Below are 9,870 nucleotides of genomic sequence, written 5' to 3'. Positions count from 1 at the left end.
CATGTAAATCAGACGCTGGCGATGGTTGCTGGAAATGATCATACTTTGGTGCTGCGGACTAAAAAATTGTCTGAATGCATTGGTCAGACAGCCACCTTCTCCACCGCTCCTTCTGTGACTGACTCAGCCTCAGCAACACGTTGTCCAGGACTAGTGATGGACGAACGTTTCGCCCGGCGGTCGTTTCGCGGCGAATTTCCGACTTTCGCCGTCCGCGGGTTCGAACGCCTTTTTCCGTCGTTCGCCCCGGCGGACTTACGTGTTTAATGTATACAAGAACTTTAACCTTTCGTGACACGTTTATCATGTGTTACAGGACAACCAATTGAGACATGACAGCTCATGGACACTTGGACATTCCCCCTAACCTATAAATACACCCGATCCGGTGGCCATTTTACATTCTTTCTTCTGTCACTGTAGGGAAAGGATCCTGTGTGGAGTAGGGACAGAGAAAACGCTAGCTATTTGGTACACAAAAGTTCTTTTCAGGACTGGTATAGGTGTTAGGTCAGCAGCCTGAGTTTCTTTTGTCAGTTTAGATAAAGGGACAGAGCGCTGTATGCTGCTATTTTAGGGACAGCTCAGCCAGATTAGTCTTTCTTCATCATCATCATCATCATCATCATTAGCTGTTACTATCAGGTCCACAAAAGAGCTATTCCAGCTAATCGTTCCAGCCTACTCTTTTTTGCCAATTTGTATAGGGACAGGCAGGAAGCAGTGTGTCAGGCAGTGAGGATAATTTTAAAGACTTGCTGTTACTATTAGTTCCACAAAGGTTCTTTTCAGGACTGGTATCAGTGGTACGGTAATAGGCTTGTACACGTATAATATTCTTTCTTCCAAATATAGAAAGAATATTATACTTGACTGCTGCCCTTCTGCTGCAGTCTGCTAATCATTCACAACTCACTTGTTCCACAAAGCTCTTTATCAGGACTGGTAACTTGGTCTGTCTAGGGTGCTACGGTACATAGGCTTGGGTGCGGTACAGTCTGCTGTTCTGTAAGGACCGCTATCGGTCCACAATACATAGGGTTGCCGTGCACTACTGCTGACCGCTGCCCTATACTGCAGCAGTCCTTCAGCGGTATAGGGACTGACGCACAGTCTGCTAAACACTAATACACAACCTGCTTGGTCCACAAAAGTTCTTATAAGGACTGGTAACTTGGTATAGGGTGCTACGGTACATAGGCCTGAGTGCGTTACAGTCTGCTGTTCTGTAAGGACCGCTATCGGTCCACAATACATAGGGTTGACGTGCACTACTGCTGACCGCTGCCCTATACTGCAGCAGTCCTTCAGCGGTATAGGGACTGACGCACAGTCTGCTAAACACTAACACACAACCTGCTTGGTCCACAAAAGTTTTTATAAGGACTGGTAACTTGGTATAGGGTGCTACGGTACATAGGCCTGAGTGCAGTACAGTCTGCTGTTCTGTAAGGACTGCTATCGGTCCACAATACATAGGGTTGCCGTGCACTACTGCTGACCGCTGCCCTATACTGCAGCAGTCCTTCAGCGGTATAGGGACTGACGCACAGTCTGCTAAACACTAATACACAACCTGCTTGGTCCACAAAAGTTCTTATAAGGACTGGTAACTTGGTATAGGGTGCTACGGTACATAGGCCTGAGTGCGTTACAGTCTGCTGTTCTGTAAGGACCGCTATCGGTCCACAATACATAGGGTTGACGTGCACTACTGCTGACCGCTGCCCTATACTGCAGCAGTCCTTCAGCGGTATAGGGACTGACGCACAGTCTGCTAAACACTAATACACAACCTGCTTGGTCCACAAAAGTTCTTATAAGGACTGGTAACTTGGTATAGGGTGCTACGGTACATAGGCCTGAGTGCGTTACAGTCTGCTGTTCTGTAAGGACCGCTATCGGTCCACAATACATAGGGTTGACGTGCACTACTGCTGACCGCTGCCCTATACTGCAGCAGTCCTTCAGCGGTATAGGGACTGACGCACAGTCTGCTAAACACTAACACACAACCTGCTTGGTCCACAAAAGTTTTTATAAGGACTGGTAACTTGGTATAGGGTGCTACGGTACATAGGCCTGAGTGCAGTACAGTCTGCTGTTCTGTAAGGACTGCTATCGGTCCACAATACATAGGGTTGACGTGCACTACTGCTGACCGCTGCCCTATACTGCAGCAGTCCTTCAGCAGTATAGGGACTGACGCACAGTCTGCTAAACACTAACACACAACCTGCTTGGTCCACAAAAGTTTTTATAAGGACTGGTAACTTGGTATAGGGTGCTACGGTACATAGGCCTGAGTGCAGTACAGTCTGCTGTTCTGTAAGGACTGCTATCGGTCCACAATACATAGGGTTGACGTGCACTACTGCTGACCGCTGCCCTATACTGCAGCAGTCCTTCAGCGGTATAGGGACTGACGCACAGTCTGCTAAACACTAACACACAACCTGCTTGGTCCACAAAAGTTTTTATAAGGACTGGTAACTTGGTATAGGGTGCTACGGTACATAGGCCTGAGTGCAGTACAGTCTGCTGTTCTGTAAGGACCGCTATCGGTCCACAATACATAGGGTTGCCGTGCACTACTGCTGACCGCTGCCCTATACTGCAGCAGTCCTTCATTGGTATAGGGACTGACGTACAGTCTGCTAATCACTAACACACAACCTGCTTGGTCCACAAAAGTTCTTATAAGGACTGGTAACTTGGTATAGGGTGCTACGGTACATAGGCCTGAGTGCGTTACAGTCTGCTGTTCTGTAAGGACCGCTATCGGTCCACAATACATAGGGTTGCCGTGCACTACTGCTGACCGCTGCCCTATACTGCAGCAGTCCTTCAGCGGTATAGGGACTGACGCACAGTCTGCTAAACACTAACACACAACCTGCTTGGTCCACAAAAGTTTTTATAAGGACTGGTAACTTGGTATAGGGTGCTACGGTACATAGGCCTGAGTGCAGTACAGTCTGCTGTTCTGTAAGGACCGCTATCGGTCCACAATACATAGGGTTGACGTGCACTACTGCTGACCGCTGCCCTATACTGCAGCAGTCCTTCAGCGGTATAGGGACTAAGAGTTTTGTCACAGGGTGATTTAAAAAATGACAGGCAGAGGAAGAGGCAGGCCCTTCCGCAGGGGTGGTAGGGGTAGGGCAGGAGCAACAGCCTTGAGCCAAAGTGGGAAGTTGCAGAAGGTGCGTTCAATTACTTTAAAGGACGCACCAGACTTGGTTGAGTGGCTCACTCAGCCTTATTCTTCTGCACCCTCCTCATCCTCTCGATCTGCACCCTCTTCTTCACTCTCTGCTATGTGCACCCCCAAAGACACTACCACCAACAACACCACCACCACCACATACCTTCCGCTTGAGTGCAAATGGGGGCCTTCATGCTCCAGTGTTTTAATAGGGACCCCCGTATAAAAAGCATGAGGGTCAAGGACCAGTACTGGGTGGCAACGTACTTAGATCCCCGGTACAAACACAAAATGGCGGAAATGTTACCGCCGTCGCAGAGGGCTGTCAGAATGCAGCACTTCCAGGCCTTGCTTCGAGAAATGCTGCATTCTGCTTTTGCGTGCGCTGGCAGAGGAGCAATTCCCACTCCCAGAGAAGGATTTGCGGGTACCAATCCAACAGCGCCTGCAAGAAGAGGCCGGTTTGAAGATGTGTTGGTGACTTCGGATATGAGGTCATTCTTTCAGCCGACCCATCGACAGGTGTCATCCGGATCCAGCATCAGGGAACGCCTAGACCGTCAGGTGTCCGACTACATTGGGTTAACGGCCGATGTGGACGCTCTGAGGAGTGATGAACCCCTAGACTACTGGGTGGGCAGGCTTGACCTCTGGCCAGAGCTTGCCCAATTTGCAATCGAACTGTTGGCTTGCCCCTCATCCAGTGTCCTGTCCGAAAGGACGTTCAGCGCAGCAGGGGGGATTGTGACCGATAAGCGTACTCGCCTAGCTCACGACAGTGTTAACTACCTCACATTTCTAAAAATGAATGAGGCATGGATCTCGGAGGAATTCAACACATGTGATCAGTAGACCATGTATATGTCTATAAACAATTTTTGGAATCAAGCACACAGACCTTCTTAATTCATTTGGCTCACTTCCCTGACCCAAAAAAGCACACCGTACTATATGCCCCTACCCTCCTCTTTGAAGAGGTTGAGCGGTGTCATATTTCTACTGGGGCTGCTTATTATGAGGGGTTCCCACCATCCCTGTGCTGTGCTGACTTCCTCCTGGGGGTTCTTATTATGAGGGGCTCCCACCATCCCTGTGCTGTGCTGACTTCCTCCTGGGGGTTCTTATTATGAGGGGATCACACCATCCCTGTGCTGTGCTGACTTCCTCCTGGGGCTGCTTACGGTGCTGCTGTCAGCGCTGTATGTCACGGAGCTGCTGTCAGCGCTGTATGTCACGGAGCTGCTGTCAGCGCTGTATGTCACGGAGCTGCTGTCAGCGCTGTATGTCACGGAGCTGCTGTCAGCGCTGTATGTCACGGAGCTGCTGTCAGCGCTGTATGTCACGGAGCTGCTGTCAGCGCTGTATGTCACGGAGCTGCTGTCAGCGCTGTATGTCACGGAGCTGCTGTCAGCGCTGTATGTCACGGTGCTGCTGTCAGCGCTGTATGTCACGGAGCTGCTGTCAGCGCTGTATGTCACGGAGCTGCTGTCAGTGCTGTATGTCACGGAGCTGCTGTCAGCGCTGTATGTCACGGAGCTGCTGTCAGCGCTGTATGTCACGGAGCTGCTGTCAGCGCTGTATGTCACGGAGCTGCTGTCAGTGCTGTATGTCACGGAGCTGCTGTCAGCGCTGTATGTCACGGAGCTGCTGTCAGCGCTGTATGTCACGGAGCTGCTGTCAGCGCTGTATGTCACGGTGCTGCTGTCAGCGCTGTATGTCACGGAGCTGCTGTCAGCGCTGTATGTCACGGAGCTGCTGTCAGCGCTGTATGTCACGGAGCTGCTGTCAGCGCTGTATGTCACGGAGCTGCTGTCAGCGCTGTATGTCACGGAGCTGCTGTCAGCGCTGTATGTCACGGTGCTGATGTCAGTGCTCTGTATTACGGTGCTGCTGTCAGTGCTCTGTATCTCCTGCACCCTCTTGTTTGCCTACCCTGGTCCCTGACCTTCCCTCTCCTCCATTGCCTTCATTAGCTCCATAGTCCTGAATTGTCAGAACAATTTCCCAAATAAAAAAAAAATGCTTGTAGTTATCGATCCCAAATTCACCTCATACATGTATTATGCTATTGTCCAGGTGGTGGGACTACGTGCTACCCCCTAATAATTACCCCGTGGCCGCAAATTCGACCTAAAGGTTTGCGAAATTCGCCTCCCATTGAAGTCAATGGAGCCCGCGGCGAACGGTCGTTTTCGCGAACGTTTGTGTCCGTTCGCGTTTCGCGTTCGCGAAACGTCCCGTCGGAAGTTCGTCCATCACTATCCAGGACCAGGAATTTGTAACCTCCCAGTCTCTGGGAACAGCCCCACGAAGATGTTTCATTCTCTGCTCCCTCTGTGACGGTAAGATAAGGTCCTCAACCTTACCCTTGTAATGTGGATCAAGGAGGGTTGCCAGACAGTAATAATCCCTCTCCTTGATCCGATGAATACGAGGATCCTTCTGTAGGTTTGCAGGATCAGGGAGGCCATGCAGCGTAGGTTAGCTGAGGCATTTGGTCCGGAGTCCTCTGGGTCACTAAGGATGACATGATCCGCAGTCACCTCCTCCCAGCCACGTACAAGTCCATGGGTTTCTTGGGACTGTAAATGATCCCTTAAAGACTGCAGCTGATGCTGAGTGCTAGGCTCCACCTCCATGCTGACACAATCCTCCTCCTCCTCCTCCTCGTCCTCTTCCTGTGTGATCGGTGGGCCAGCAGGAACACTGTCTGGATAAAGGGGGCCTTGAGAGGTAAGGAAGTCCTCCTCTTCCTGCCTCAAGTGCCCTGTCCATTATTCCACGCAGCGTATGCTCCAACAGGTGGACAAGAGGTACAGTGTCACTGATGCATGCAGGGTGTCACTGCTCACCATCCTCATGGCCTCCTCAAATGGTGGCAGGACAGTGCATGCATCCCTGATCATGGTCCACTGGCGTGGGGAAAAAAAACAAGCTCATCTGACCCTGTCCTGGTGCCATAATCACACAGGTACTCATTGTTGGCCCTCTGCTGCATGTGCAGCCGCTGCAGTATGGCCAACGTTGAGTTCCACCTGGTGGTCATGTCACAGATTAGGCGGTTCTTGGGCAGGTTAAATTCCTTTTGGAGGTCAGCCAGCCAAGCACTGGCATTATATGACCAGCGTAAATTCACACACTTTCCTGGCCTGCCTCAGGACATCCTGTAAGCTCGGGTAACTGCCCAAGAACTGCTGTACCACAAACTTAAGAATGTGAGTCAAACAGGGCACTTGGGTCAGTTGTCCCTGTCGGAGGGCGGAGAGTAGGTTGGTGCCATTGTCGCAAACCACCATTCCTGGCTGAAGCTGGTGTTGCGTCAACCGCCTCTCAGCCTGCCCCTGCAGAGCTGACAGAATCTCTGCCCAAGTGTAGCTCCTGGCCCCCAAACACACCAGCGCAAGCACCGCATGGCATCTTTTTGCCTGCATACTTGCGTAGCCCCTTGAATTCCGATGGAGCACCGCTGGTTCCGAGGACAAAGCACAGGAAGAGGCCATGGAGGAAGAGGAAGAGGAAGGGGTGGAGGAGAGAGGTGTGTCAGAATCACCAGTAGTAGAATTTTGGAGGCGTGGTGGCGGAACAACCTCCAACACTACTGCACCTTGTCCTGCATCCTTCCCAGCTGCCAGCAGAGTCACCCAATGTGCCGTGAAAGATAGGCAACGTCTCTTTCCATGCCTGCTGGACCATGAGTTAGTAGTAATATGCACCTTACCACTGACTGCCCTGTCCAGTGAGGCCAAGATATTGCCTTCCACATGCAGGTAGAGAGACGGAAATGCCTTCCGTGAGAAAAAGTGGCATTTGGGAACCTGCCACTAAGGAACCGCACATTCTACAAACTCACAGAAGGGGGCAGAGTCTACCAACTGAAAAGGCAGCAGTTGAAGTGCTAGCAATTTAGCCAAGCTAGCATTCAACCACTGGGCATGTGGATGGCTTGGAGTGAACTTCTTTCGGCGGTGCAGCAGCTGGGGCAGGGAAATTTGCCTGGTAGAATTGGACATTGGTGTACCGATAGCAGATTGCCTGCAAGGACTTGGCTGTGACACACCTAATTCTACACCTTCATTCCTCTCAGTGCAGGTTTCAGAGAGGAGAGGTCCGCTTTGTCCTTTGGTTTGGGTCTTTTAGGTAGGCTTGCCAACGAACTGCATGGTAGGTCGACATATGTCTGGTCAAGCATGTGGTGCCCAAGTGGCTGATGTTTTGGCCACGCAAGATACGCTTGAGACATATGTTGCAAATAGCAGCGGTGCGATCTGATGCACTGGTCTCAAAAAAGGCCCACACCAAAGAACTTTTAGAATAACGTGCAGAGGCAGCGCCCTGCACAGGCGGAGCTCTGCGGTGTGATTCAGTCGGTGTGCTGCCTCTAAGCTGGCTCCCGGAGGGCATCCTGCCTCGTTGGACATGTGCCTCCTCCTCCTCCTCCTCCTCCTCTCTCCTACCAGGCACCCACGTGGAGTCAGTGACCTCATCATCCCCTCCCTCCTCATCACTGGAACATACCTGGCAGTATGCTGCAGCTGGGAGAACATGACTGCCAGATTGCTGTCCTTCTTGGGCACCCCCTCTCTCTGGGCTCACGTTACGGCCTTCCTCTAGCTGGGTACCATCATCAGAGCCTTCAAAACGCTGGGCATCCTCCTGGAGCATATACCCAACACTGTGGTCAAACAGTTCGGGGGACTCCTCAGGAGGACATGGTGGAGCTAGGGAAGGAGTGACTGATGCCATTGAGCCGAGGGAAGAGGCCGCGTTGGCAGCTTCTTTGCCAGACAAAGTACCCTGAGCCTGAGTGAGAGAGGATGAGGAGGATGAGGAAGGCTTGGTCATCCACTCTACCAAGTCTTCGGCATGTTGCGGCTCAACGCGGCCAGCTGCGGAAAAAAGGACAAGCGTGTCCCACGGCCACGTTCTGATGAGGATGCACCATGTCCATGACCAGCACTGTTGCCTCTAGACACAGAGCCTGCTTGCCCTCTTTTATTGGCTCGTGACTGTCTGCCTCTCCTTGTTGGCCTTCCAGACATACTAATGGCCTGCAGGGAGATGTAGCTGTACAAAGCTGGGATCTATATATACACTGATTATACTGCAGCTAGCAGAATCAACTGTCTGCCTGTAGTATTAGTATGAGAACACCAGCAATTGTCTTCAGTTAGCTTTAGTTGCACACTGTGCAGAGGACACAGTACACTAACTGAAAATTCTGCAGCTCCCTGCCTGTATTTGTATGAGAACACCGGCAATTGTATTCAGGTAAGCTTTAGGTGCACACTGTGCAAAGGACACTAAAAGAAAATACTGCAGCTCCCTGCCTTTATTTGTATGAGAACCCTGGCAATTGTATTTCAGGTAAGCTTTAGGTGCACACTGTGCAAAGGACACTAAAACAAAATACTGCAGCTCCCTGCCTGTATTTGTATGAGAACACCGGCAATTGTATTCAGGTAAGCTTTAGGTGCACACTGTGCAAAGGACACAGTACACTAAGTGAAAATACTGCAGTCCCCTGCCTGTCAGTATATTATGAAGAGAATAACAGGAATGGATCTAAACTGAATACAGTGTATAAATATATATGTACAACACACCTGGGATGCATATATATCCTCTACACATTGTAACTGAAGCTAACTGACTCACCTGCTTGCTCTAACTCAAATTAAATGACACGGTTTCTCTCTCTCTCTCTCTCTCTCTTTAACCACTGCCGCAACACACTACACAAGGCCGCCACGCAGGCGGCCTTATATAGTGTGGGGCGTGTACTAACCCCCCTCAGACATAATTGGCCAAAGCCACCCTGGCTTTGGTCAATTATGGCTCTCTGTTTTTTCTGCTGTGATTGGCCAAAGCATACGGGTCATAGTACATGCTTGACCAATCAGCAGCCAGCAATGCACTGTGATGCCTCAGTGAATTATGGGCCATGACGCGCCACTCGAATTTGGTGCGAACAGCCCATAATGTTCAGAATTCGGCGAACGGCCGAACAGACGACGTTCGAGTTGAGCATGGATTTGACTCAAACTCGACGCTCTTCCCTACAAGAGACTGTGTAGCTACCAAACTCACTGAACCGCCGGGGAGAGGTATTGTATGCCTCTGGCTTATTGATTTGCTGAAGCAACACCATTCAAGAGACTTTATTACAGTAACAAAGTACAGCCAGCAAACTGGGTTTATTCAGAGTGATCCCTTTTTGTCTTACTGGAAGTGATGAGACAGGAATCTAACAGTTTTGCAGCAAAGGATTTGTACAAGAGGAGTTCAAGGTAGTGATACTTTGTAGGAGTCAGTGGAGAGGAGGAGGAGTAATAGTCTGCAGTGGAGATATGCAAGATAAGAGACTGTAAATGTTAGAAGTGCATCATTTTCAGACTTGGCTGACTGTCAATCTTAGAGCCGATGTATGAACTCCAGAAATATTATATTAATTCATGTTGAATTCCAACATCCTCCAATTCCAATTCTCTGCTGGACTTCAAATTAGCGAGGGAAATACTCGGAATAAGCAGAGAGAGAGAGCTGACAATGGGAATTTTAATGGTGTATGTTTGAGCAGAGGGTTACATGTGATGTGAGGATCTGCCATGCATCTATAGATGCTTGTATAGTGGGTCCCGTGGGAAGGTATTGGCGTGGAAGAA

This window comes from Lithobates pipiens, unplaced genomic scaffold, assembly GCF_037356315.1.
Source record: "Lithobates pipiens isolate NorthernLeopardFrog02 unplaced genomic scaffold, aLitPip1_a1.2 Scaffold_8, whole genome shotgun sequence".
Classification (NCBI taxonomy): Eukaryota; Metazoa; Chordata; class Amphibia; order Anura; family Ranidae; genus Lithobates; species Lithobates pipiens.
Note: the sequence above shows the minus strand (reverse complement) of the source record.